This window comes from Delphinapterus leucas, chromosome 14 (genome assembly GCF_059928025.1).
Source record: "Delphinapterus leucas isolate spDelLeu-1000000601 "Yukka" chromosome 14, BTC_Dleu_Yukka2, whole genome shotgun sequence".
NCBI lineage: Eukaryota > Metazoa > Chordata > Mammalia > Artiodactyla > Monodontidae > Delphinapterus > Delphinapterus leucas.
In genome coordinates this window covers 38,745,028-38,756,880 of record NC_143142.1, presented here as the reverse complement: position 1 = coordinate 38,756,880, position 11,853 = coordinate 38,745,028, and the positions used below count along the sequence as shown (strand labels likewise).

Below are 11,853 nucleotides of genomic sequence, written 5' to 3'. Positions count from 1 at the left end.
GAGGTTTTCCTTCCGCCCCGAAGTGGCTCCCTCCTGGCTGATGGCACACAAAGGAACTTTTTAAGTAGCCGTGCGTGTCGGCGCTGCCTTATCATTCCTCCGTACGGGGGTCGCTCGCCCGGAATGCCCCAATATGAGAGCTGCCCGCGTGAAAATCATTAGCACAGGGAAGGCAACCTGTTCCCGAAAACGAAACCGCCGCGTTCTCCCATACTGGCTTTCCCAGAGCTTCCCAGACTGCGCTGACGAGACAGAACGCGAGCCCCAGAGAGAAATGCAACCCAGCCCTGGAAGGTGGGGCCGCAGGGCGGAGATCGCAGTCTCGGACCTTCGGGTCATAGGCAGTTCGGGGTGCGTGCGGGGCCGGAGACTCCTGCCCAACCCGCGTCCCCGCGGCGCCGCACACCTTAAGACACCGCTCGCCTCTGCAGACGCCAGCGCGTGCGCTCACGCCGGCCGCGCCACGCCGGCCAGACCACCCCGGCCCACCCCGCGGTCATCCCCAGCCGCGGAAAGGCCAGACCGTTCCGGAATCGGACGTAGCGGGGTGGAGCGGAGCGCAGAGAAAAGGAGGGGGAAATGTAAGGGGGGACGCGAGACCGCCCCGGAGCCGAGGCCACCCCAAAGGGGAGAGCAGGAAGAATGACAGGGAGACAAGGAGGGGGTGGAGGAGGGAGGCGAAATACAGCCGGACTGGCCTTCTCGGGGCTGCTTTTCCAAATCGCCTGGGCTCATCGGAGATAACCATACTAAAATTAATACCCACACACAGACCGGGACTAGATAGCAGGAAAGAAGTCTCTGCCCGCCTGACTGCCGGCTCCCGCCCCTTTGCGCCAAGATAACTCGGAGATAAGGCTGCGCGCAGATAAGCGCTTCGGGGAGAGGAAAAGACACCATAAGTCGGTCCGCGGTGTCCCGGGAACCTGGGTGCCTGCTGGGGGTGGAGAAGGTAGAAACCCTCGGAGCCGACCGCGGCCCGCAGAGGGCCGGAGAGCCGAGGCCGACGGGCCAGCGACGGGTGGGGGGTGCAGAGGAGGAAAGAGGAGAGATCGTGCAAGAGAGGAAGCAGCCGAACCTCGGGTGGGCGCTGCGCATGGAGAACAGCCGTGGCGGAGGGGGCTCCAGAGCGCTGAGAGAGGCCGAGGGCGCCGGTAGGCGAGCGCGAGTCCGGGGTCTGCGCGGTGTTGCTGGTGAATAAAAAGGAGAGAGGAGGCGCCTCTTACAGCTCTGCCGGAAAACTGCAGCCTGCGCTCCTGATTGGACTCACCGAGCCCTAAACAAACAGCGCTCGCCGAAGGGTGCCAGGCTGTGGGTCGGAACTGCGCTCTGCGAGCAGCTGGGCGCTGGAGGTGAAGAGGAGGAGGAAGAGGAGGAGGAGGGAGCTAGGGGAGGAGAGAAAAGAGGGTGGGGAGGAGACGGCGGGCGGCGGGGGGAGGGGAGCGCGCCGCCCGGGCAGACAATGAGCCCCGCGCAGCCTGCGGGTGTGGGCTAAGCCGCGAGCACCGTCCTGGGAGTAGGGGCGAGTCCATCCAGGGGGCGCCGACCCCGGGGACGCCGGGGGAGGGGCGGAGGTGGCAAAACGCCTGACCTGGCTGGCGACCCCCACCCATTCCTCCTCCCCCAGTTACACGCGCGCTCAAGGGGGCGGGGGGGGGCGACGGTGGCGCTGGAGGAGTTGACCGTGCACAGCCCCACGCAGCCACCGCAGCGGGAGAGACGCGCCAGCTCCCTGGTCAGCGCGCCCCCCAGAATAAGGGGGGAAAGTGCTTTCCTCCGCTGGCCTTCCCTGCTCCTCCCTGCACATTAAATGAGCTTTTAGCTCCGCAGTTGTGTGTGACCGACCTTAAACTTTCCCAACCTCTTCTCGAGACCCTGAGGCTCAGGTCGTGGTGGCCGTCGGGGGTCTCGTCTCCTGTGATCTAGGAAAAAAGGAACTCGAGTGCCCAGCTCCCTATCTCTGCCCTGCTTTTCAGAAATGTACTAAATTCCTGGGAAGTTTCGGGAGGTTCACGTCAGCCCTCCCCAGCTAAACTACGGGAACTTTGGGGGTCATGGTGTACGTAAAGGTTAGTCCATGAAGTGTGCAGAATGGAAAAGGGTTTCCACGCCGGTCACCCCCGGAGGTGCTCTCCAAGTTTTGGTATCCCGTTTGCTCTGAGCTTTCCCTGGAGAACTTCAGGTAAGTATCAGATAAGTCGTTGGAAATAGGAGGGGGTCACCTTCCCAGGTCCCAGCGCGAAATACCGCTTCCCCACCCCCATCCTCACATACACACCCCTTCTTCGCTCCCTCCAAATGGTTATCACAACTGTGTACAAACTGATACGGTCCTTAGCCAGCAAAGGGACTGGAAATGAACGTCGCGGGGTTATCAGCGCCGATCTGTCAGCGGGGAGTCGCGCGGCCGCAGGTTCGTCCGCGGCAGGAGCCGTGATATATGTCTCGCTCCCTTTCTCTCACAAAAAGGATTTCTTCCGACAGATGTGACCCCAGAAGACTGTCGAGAGAGAATTTTAACTAGGGCAGGAGCAGTTGTTTTGTGGCAATGGATTCTTACACTCTTTTTTTTTTTTAAGGTAAATCGAAGTAAATGATTTTCTAAAGGTCAGTCTCCCTGAAAGCGTTTGGGCTGTGTGTGTGTGTGTGTGTGTGTGTGTGTGTGTGTGCGTGTGTGTGTGTATGTTTCCAGTTGGGGAAGAGAGAGGAGCCTGAGCAGAGTTGAGCCGGGGTAGGTAGGGCCATAGTAAAATAGGGTTTCGAGAGATTGTGAGACCTCCTGGCTAAATGTATGTTTCCTCTCTATGTGACTGTGAGCTATGAACCTGTGAATCCTGGGGGACAAGGGGCCAGGGCCTGGCAGAGCGGGGGAGGAAAGAGTGGAATCGAGGAAGTCGGCAATTCTTTTTTTTTTTTCATTCTTCGTAGTAAATTGCTGCTAAACACTTTTGAATTTTAAATGGCTACTGAAAAGGTCCATAAACCGTTCTCATCCAATTTAGTCACTTTTATTACATTCCTCTTTGCCTCCCCCAATCACTGCGGCGGCTCCCAGTTTCAGCGTGGCCCCAATTCCGAAAAGACTGAAGGTAGAAAACTCTGGAACGGAGACAGGCGACTGGAGCAGGATCCAGGGGCTTTAAAATTTAACCTGAGTTCGATCGAATGCGTCTACCAAAGTAGATAACCCGGCGTCCGCCGTCCACTTAACTCCTACCAGGGCTTCCAATGCCTTTCTTTTGTTTTTTACGTGAGTTCCGATCAAATTTTTATGTAGACTGAGTTTTGCAGAAGCTCCTTTGTAAGCCGTTACAGAAAGGTTGTGGGCATTTGATTTCCTTTGAGTCCAACTGTTCTTAAATATTTCTGAGGTTTGCTCTCAAAAGCAAAGTTTTCTTTTTAAAAATTCATATCTCAATGAGGTGATTTCTAACGAAGACAAGTTAACAAATAAGTCCTTTGGCTGAGTTGGAGTCCGGGCTGTGAACGGCCTCCAAGCCTGAGCCCCGAGGAGAACGAGCCCCCGGCGCGAACCTGATTCCTGCTGTGTGTGTGTTTCTTATATTTGCAATTACGTGGGTGACCGTGTGAATTTCCTTGGACAATAGTTGACCCCCAGGCACCGGCTTTTCCCGCCAATCCGCAGCAGCGGGGAGAGGGTGCGCTGGCCCCGGCACGGCTGAGACAGAGGTGAGCGGCGGGACACAGACCAACTCCACAACGTGCGAGTTCTCAGGCTCGAGAAAGGACAAGGCATTTTACCCTCCAGATTCCCAATCAGTTTTGAACATTGCTTAAAACAAAGGTGGGGGCAGGGAAGTCATTGTTTGCTCTTTTGCAGGGTCACAAGTTGTTTTCTGGTTTTTTAGACTGGTCTTGTTTCTCTTGTCAGTTAACAGAGAAATAAAACAAAACTGACCCGTGGAGTTTATTCAGACAGAATGCCAGGTTGCCTGACTGTTCCAGTTCGCAGTTTTCCCAACGCATCGCCTTTGGCCTTGGGGACAACACCCCCGGGGCCCCGGGGAGCGGCACATTTTCAAAGCCACCCCCCAGAGACCCGAGGCCCGGCGCTCTGAGCTTCCTCTGAGCGCCCCAGCTGGTCCGGGAAGGCCGGAGTGATTAGGGGGGCGCAGAGGAAGAAGTGCACCCCAAGAGCTGGCGATGGTTCCCACAGTGCTTCAGGTAGACGGTCATGCTCTTAGAAGTTTTCTTCGTGTTTCCTTTCCTTTCTTTTTTTCCATTTCTTTCCCTAACGCCTCTCTTTCTGGTGGATTTGCTAATCTGGAACGAAATCGTTTCTCTCGGGACTGTTGAGACCCAAGGAGTAGCCCCTCCGGAGCGATCCTGCCTCCGCGAGCGGCCCTCCTCACCCTCGGAGGGGGGCGGGGTGCCTCCCGGGCGAGGCCTGTCCCCAGGGCTGATTTATTTGGGCCGCGCGCGCCACCCCGCTCTTCGCGACTCGAATCCAGCCCGAAGCCAGCCGCCAATAGGGCAGGGGGCGGGGGCCTGGCGGCCAAACTGGAAGGGTGTTTGGGAGGCCAGTTGTGCGCCGCTTCTGGACGAGCCGCGAGGCCCCGACGAGGACCCGCGTCTTCCGAGGATCCGCCTTTACGCCCGCAAACTTAAGCTCATCCTCTTATCATTTCACCAAGCTCCTGGGTGCTCCAGCGACGTTTCAGGAAGAAAAAGAATACATACGATTTCTGACTTTAAAGCATAGGTTTTAACTTGAAAGGTTTTTTGTTGTTGTTGTTGTTTTTAACCAGATTTATGGGGCCTTCTCGCTTGTACCATATTTCTTCCCGTCCCGGGGACGCTTTGGCCAAAGGACACTGGGTCACCTCGGCGTCCTCCACCCCCGTCAGCGCCCGGGCCCACTAGCCGGGTCGGGGCGGCGCGTTCTCCGATTCAACTCGGTGGCTGTCACTCCGACGCAGGCCATCGCCCAGGGCCCTGACAGTTGTTGGAGGGAAGGGGGGGCGTTGTCGTTGTTTTGTTTTTTAATTCTCGAAAATCCCAAAATACTCCTTAGAAATGTCAGGTGGTGACGGCGGAAGCGCGGGACGTGCGCAGCCTAGAGGTCGCCCCAACCGCGTGCCCCGGCTCCCCGCCCCCTGCCCGCCGCTGGTCCCCGGACTCAGGAAGGCGCAGCGCCCACGCCGGACCCCGGCCGGCCGCGATCGCGGCCCCGCAGCCCCGCGCCGACCCCGCGCGCCGCCGGCGGCCGCCAGCGCGGCGCGGAGGTGGGCTCGCGGCGGCGGCGCGCGAAAGGTCACCGCGGTGGCATTCCTCTCCGCGCGCTGTTTACGTGACTTAATGTACTTCATCCGCCGCGGGTAAGTTAGGGCCGCGATAAGGGGGCGGCCGGAGGAGGGTCGCCGTAAAAGCCCCACGCTGGGCGCCTTCCAGCCCTCCCCTCATCCATTAACCTTTTTACTTTCTTCTTCCCTCTCTCTTTTAAAGTTTGTTATCTAGGCCACCCAATGACCGACGAAAGATTTTCCCTCCCTGCTTCTCCCAAGGCCGCTTTAAACCAAATAAATTTAGCTATTAAGGGCCAAGATGTCTGACAAAAGATCGAAAGGTGTCTTTCCGTGATCGCTTAAAGAAGCGAAGGAGAAGCTTGTGGCTCTCGGATCCCGATAAGACATTCCACACCGGCGCCGGCCTCCCTCCCCGAGGCCTGCTTGCGTCCCGACACGCTGAGAACCCCACTTGGTGGCCCCGATCTCGGATGGCCGCCAAGTGGGGAGTGCCAAGCCCTGGGGTCCCGGGAGCCGGGGCCTCCAGGCCGGAGCTGGACTCCCCAAACAGCCCTCCTGCACTAGGCAGAAAAACTAAACCGAACTCAGTGGGACCCAAATTACCTCCCATTTGGATTATTTTCTGATACTGAATAATACTACAAAGCCAAACCATTCCTAACCTCGCGCCCCGCTCCCCGCGGTTTGCCGAGCTAGGGGCAGTGTTACTCCCCATCTCTGGTCGTCCGAAGCAGACCTTTTGAACCCCAGTCAGAACGTGGTGTGTGGAAGGAACCTGGCGTCGGGATCATACAGGCTAATGGGGAGGGTGTGGACCCGCAGAATAACAGTGTCCAGGTTGGAGGCAGCAGTCCAAATACTCAACCATCCTCAGGTTGAGTTTGGTTATGAAGTATGGTGTTTACTATTAGTCCTATAAATTACTACCTCGGGCTGCCCGCTGGGCTGAGGCCCTGACCCAGGGGTAATCCCTTCCCTCTCACCAAAGGTGAAGCAAAAATTAATCCAGTTTCCTGATCCAGGACTGAGAAGTGGGCTTGGGGAGTCAGATGCCACGTTTTCAGTTTCCTGCACAGAGCTGCTGCTTCTCCCCTTAAGTAGATGGAACATCCTCCATACTCCAGGCCCACTTAAGCCTTTTCTACCACTTTGAAATATGGCAGGATAAGAAACTGGGGGTAACAAATGAGACCACTCTTGGCTTCGCTGCAATGGGGCTTCTTCCCACATCTTCTGCCTTTCCCATCTGTTCTTCTCTGGCAACATCAGAGACAGGACTCAGAATCCCAAAAAGCAGTCCAGTATCTTCAGCGTCTGTCTGTCCTCTCATGCTGGGCCCCAGAAGTTAAAAATGTCTTTCTTCTCACTTCTCCCTCCAAATAAGGTGAAGTCCCAAATCATTCACCTTATCTAATCCTAACCTCTTACCCAGCCTCTGGAGGTGAGAGAAATCAGAGCATCAGAGGGAAAGGGACCATTTATGCTCTCAAGAAGGTGAGAGAGATGCAGAAATTTCCATCCCACTAGATAGGCAAAACCTGGGCTTTCTCTGGGCTTTGCAGGTATCACTAAGTGTTTAGGCAATGCCCATTCCAGGGTCAGGGTGCAGATGCCACCGCCCCAGAGCTGTCTCAGCACAGAGACCTTTGTGACTGGTTTCCTAGTGGGGCAGGGGGCATTGGGGAAGCAGAAAAAATGAGATGATAGGCTTTAGCTGTTTGCTAAGTGACTAACGTCCTCCTTGAATCAATTAAAGAAAAAAAGTGCCCAAGAAATTAAAAAAAAAAAAAACTTACTGCGTTTGCCACCCAGAAATATGACCTCTCCAGCTGTGTTGCAAATATGCAGGAATTAGGACCAAAAGGCTGTCTACTCACATGCAGTCCTCCAGCTTCCTGCACTTGCCCGACTGTACTGAGTATGCACTGCACAAAGAAGAACTAGAAGAGGTAGCTACTAGTTTTGAAGTGTTTACAGTCTGAACGGTTTGCAGTTCTGTAGAGCCGGTTAGGCAAAGTACCACAGACAACTTTCAAGATGGAGGGAGATGTCTGAGTCTTTTTTTTTTCTCTAGAAAAGTACCCATGCTCGGATTTTCCTCTAGGCTTCACAATGAGCTTATTAAAATGGGAGGGTGGTGTTCTAGCTCAAACACTAGGGAATTCCTAGGAGCCCAGACTCTGGGCCAGCCTTCCTGGGTTTGAATCATGACCCCACCCCTTCCTAGCTGAGTGACCAAGACAAATTGCCTAACCTCTCTGCTTCAGTTTCCTCATCTTTAAAATGGGGTTGATAAAAGTACCTCCCTTACAGGATCATTGAGAGGATTAAAAGATGTCCTATGTATCAAGGGCTAAGAGTAACCAGCATATGGCAAGCACTGTGTAAGCATGACCTGTTTTTACCAATATCTATATTGTAATAGACCCACACCTACTACATCAGATTTAAATTTTTTGGGAGACCCACCTATCCCCCAGAGTTAAATTAACTCCCAGGAAAGAACTTCTTTGAGCACTCGTTCAACTTTGAGACCTGCCATTCACCAGAGGTCTTGGGCTTTTTCTATGTACCAGCAGTGAGGACTTTATTTATCGCATTATGGTAGGGAAGGGTGATGGGGGAGACAATCGTAGATCTACTTTTTTTGGTTCCTTTGAAGAGGAAAAATTCCTTGTTCCCTTTGCAAATGCCAGCAGCAGACTACAGGACAAAGATAATAATCTTAAGGCTTGTCCTCTGCTCTGAGAAAAGAACTCCAGTCCTCAGAAGCACCCCCCTCCCTGGAAGCTTCTTTCTGGCAGGAGATAGGAGTGAATGAACAGATGGGGCCATGAAGGAGGGCAACCTTGAGGACTGGCATTAGATATAAGGGAGAAAAAAGAATTAACTAAATTGACCTGGTCATCTAACTACTCTCATGCTTTTTGCCTTTCAATCTGGCATTGCTGTTTATGCAGGAGACTTATTCTACATTAATCACATTTTGTTAAGGAATTAAAAAATAAATAAATAAAGATCTGTGAGAAGCTAGGGGACCCAATATTGATAGAGGAAAATCTAGACCGTTCCAGATTTTTTCCAATTGATTTTCTTTCTTTCTGTTTTTCTTTTTCTTATAGCATCGCATCTTCTAAAACAAGATCTAAACTGCAATAACGAAAACTTAAAAAAGAATCCATGGGACATAACAAAGAATACTGTTCTCTAGATAAAATGATGGCGAAAGAGCTTTGTTTTTCAGGAGGCAAAGTCTGGAGGGATCATAAAAGTCTCCCACACTGTGCAGGTTTCCAGCCACGTTTGTGCCCAGAGCCTGTTTTTCTCTTTCTCTGACAGTCGTGATCTTCTCTCCATTTGATTTACTGAGTGCTGTCATTTCTCTGCTCTTTACTTTCACAATCACACATTCAAACCTGATAAAGTTCAAGACCCTGAATACTTGCAGCTTTCCCAGATTTACAGTCCTGTTGCCCCCCACCCCAGCCAGTGGTCCCCCGGCTGACTGAATCCTCATGGACAAAAGCCATGGGGGATCAGCAGAAAGCCAGCAGGTCCACGAGGGCTGGATCTCCAGAGAACGATATCCCCCATGTCAACTCTGTTAGTCAAAGCGAACCTTGGTAGCTTCCTCCCCCTAAAAAGGGATGTCAACATTCTCTCATTTTAGTTCCAACTTCCAGTTTGTAACCTGCCTGTGGGCAGGGACAGGCACGGTAACTTGCAAATTTTACAGTTGGTGACAATTGGATGTAAAATCCTGGTCAGCTTACATGATTTTCCTGGATCTACTAAACAGCCTTGTGATCGAGGGCAAGCCACGTAACCTCTCAGTGCCTCAGTTGCTCCATCCATAAAATGGTAGAAATATTACTTGCTACAAACATTAATCACAAACCAATGACTTGAGTCCTCCTCTCTGTGTGTAGCTCTGTCAGGGCCCCAGTAAGACCACTAACACCTGTCTGATCTGGCTGTTTGGATTCTCCCAGGTTAAATACAAACCTACAAGTTAATCTAAATACTGTACCAATGGGCTAAACAAAAGGAATGATTCATCTCCAAAGACTGATCAGTTAAATTAGGCTCAAGTTTTCAAACCGCTGAAATGTCTTATGATGGAAGATGCTATCTAAATAATCTATTCTTTGCCTATAAATATGTCATAAGTCAACTAAATCACAAAACAGTGACAAAAAGCCATCAGTGACCATGAATATCCTTATTTCCAGTATGGTGACTATATGGGGACTTCATATTTATGACATAAGTGATTATTTTACATGATTTAATGTTTTCATTTATCTTGAACTACCAGAATTTTCTGAGTAAGGTAAGCAGAGATTTAAGTAGGTTTTTTTTTAAATTACTGTTCCAAATCCATGAATTAAAAAGGTGTGATTTTCCCCCCCTTTTTCTTTCATATTCTAGAAAGCTAAACTGTCATAATATCTAAGAGGAAAATTGTATTCACCTGTTAGGAAAGAAGCTGAATTATTGCCTACCTTCTTCAGAAGGCATATTTTTAACTTAACCAATCAGGAAACACCGATTAGAGTATATTACGATGTTGCTTTCTTTCCTGACCATAACAATGTTTACTTCTACAGAGGTGAGTAAAAATAGAAACTTGACTTAGTAGATATCAAATAACTTTTTCTGGCTCCTCCTGAGCTAGGTGACTACTCTGTTTATAATCCCACAAATTAAAGACCTGCAATTATCCAACAAAAACAGTGGGAATATTACACCATTTTTTAAAAGACTGACTACCACGTAGCCGGTGCCCAGCCAGCTCTAGCCAAAAACCACAGTGTGGATCCATAAATAAAGCTGTCAGCCTTTGCATTTCAAAGGCACCTTTCTGTAGAGAGCTCGGCTTGCGGTGAATAGAAAAGGGCCTACACAGTGGTTGAGCTGGTGGGCCAGCAGCAGAATCCATCCACACCTCAGCACTGTGGCTAGATTAAGCTCTTGCGTGGAGGTTGAGAGCTGGGGGTCTGGGTTCGAATCCCAGCTCTGCAGCTCACTCTCTGCGTCCTTATGCAAGCTACTTAATCCCTCTACTTGTCATCTTCGTCATCTGTAAAAAAAGGGGTGGTAAGAACAGTAGCCTCCTCAAAGAGTTTTTATGAAGTCTCAATGAGTTAATATTTATCAAATGCTTAGAAGAGTGTCTGGCTCAACATGAAGACTATTTGAACCATTTGATAAACAAGGAAAAACACAAACTTCTATTTCAGGCTGCCTTCCTAGAGGAAGAGAGATGAGGGGGGAAGGGAGGACGCCCCAAGTCCTCAAAAAAGTTAGGTAGGAAGGCAAAGGCATAAAGAAAAGATATGAGAAGAAGCCTTTAAGAATGTCAGATATTTCCTACTGGGGATTATTTAAGGTCATAAACTCACCCTTTCTGTGTATAAAGCCTTCCAACGTGCTGTCTTTACAATGACAAATGTGCCAATATCTTGATCAGTGAATGGAGTCATAAGGTCTTGCCCAGCATATCGTGTTTATATCAGAGGCAAAAGTGAAGGTTGCAGAGGCAATAAAACTCTCAGGGTGCAAATATTTTAACACCTCACACATGTAAGGATTCTTATTTCTGGCACATCGGTAAATTTTCTCACTTGAAGAAGCCCTGCATGATGGCTAGAACTTGGCCCTGGGGTTGCAGCACCAATTCTGTCCTCGTGAGCTCCCCAAATGTCCACAGTCACAACTGGTATGACTCTAATGGCCATGAGATCCATCCTAAAACCAACGAAGGCTAACATGTGTTTCTCCACCACACAATGGCCCTCTTCTTTCTTCACTCACCCCACCACGTTCTCACGATTATGGCTGCCTTCCTGATGCTCAGGCAGCACTGTGGTCACTGGGACATGAGGTGGGTCATAGGTGGGTCATCTTTACTGCATCCCTGTGCTCCCCTGGTCTGCAACACCTGGGGGCTCAGATCACGTCTTGCTCATCTTTGTATCCTCATGGACACACACAGTGTCTAGCCAGACTCTTGAGTGTGATCATTTTGAAAGTTTTAAGATACCACGCTCCAAGCCCAAACATGAGTTCCAACATTATTAGTATCAGACTTTTCTATGCTAGAGATAATGATCTCTTTATTTGAAGTTTTAAAATTCACTCTTTTCTCCTACATCCTCCCAAATAGAATTCTCAGCCAGAAGGTTTGAACGTCGACTTCTGGCGGGATTCTATATTGAATAGTGTTGATTATCAAATGATATCTTTATAAGCCACTTTCTGATCCAATAATCCTAATACAAATGAAACCTGACTGTAGCCTGTGGAAATTCGCTAATCCCAAGTACTGTATAGTCGGTCCTTAAAGGAGCTATTGCGAGGCTATTATTGCAGCAGACGTGTTCCTTTACTTCCCAGACTCTGTCTCAGTTTTTATGGACTTTATATTTCACTACGTTCTACTACTTCCGACTTCAAAATACTTTCCACATTTTTCTCTCTTAATTCAGCCACTTGAGAACATTATATTGTCTGTGTTCAGAATTCTATATTGGCCAATAATTTATTAAGCCAATTAGAAAGCGCACTTTAAAAGAAGAATCAG

At 50.4% G+C, this 11,853-nt stretch overlaps 1 pseudogene; it reads left to right on the top strand.

Moving 5' to 3' along the window:
• Positions 1–133: 133 nt before the first annotated feature.
• Positions 134–5,862, top strand: LOC149747608 (uncharacterized; annotated as a pseudogene).
• Positions 5,863–11,853: the final 5,991 nt, after the last annotated feature.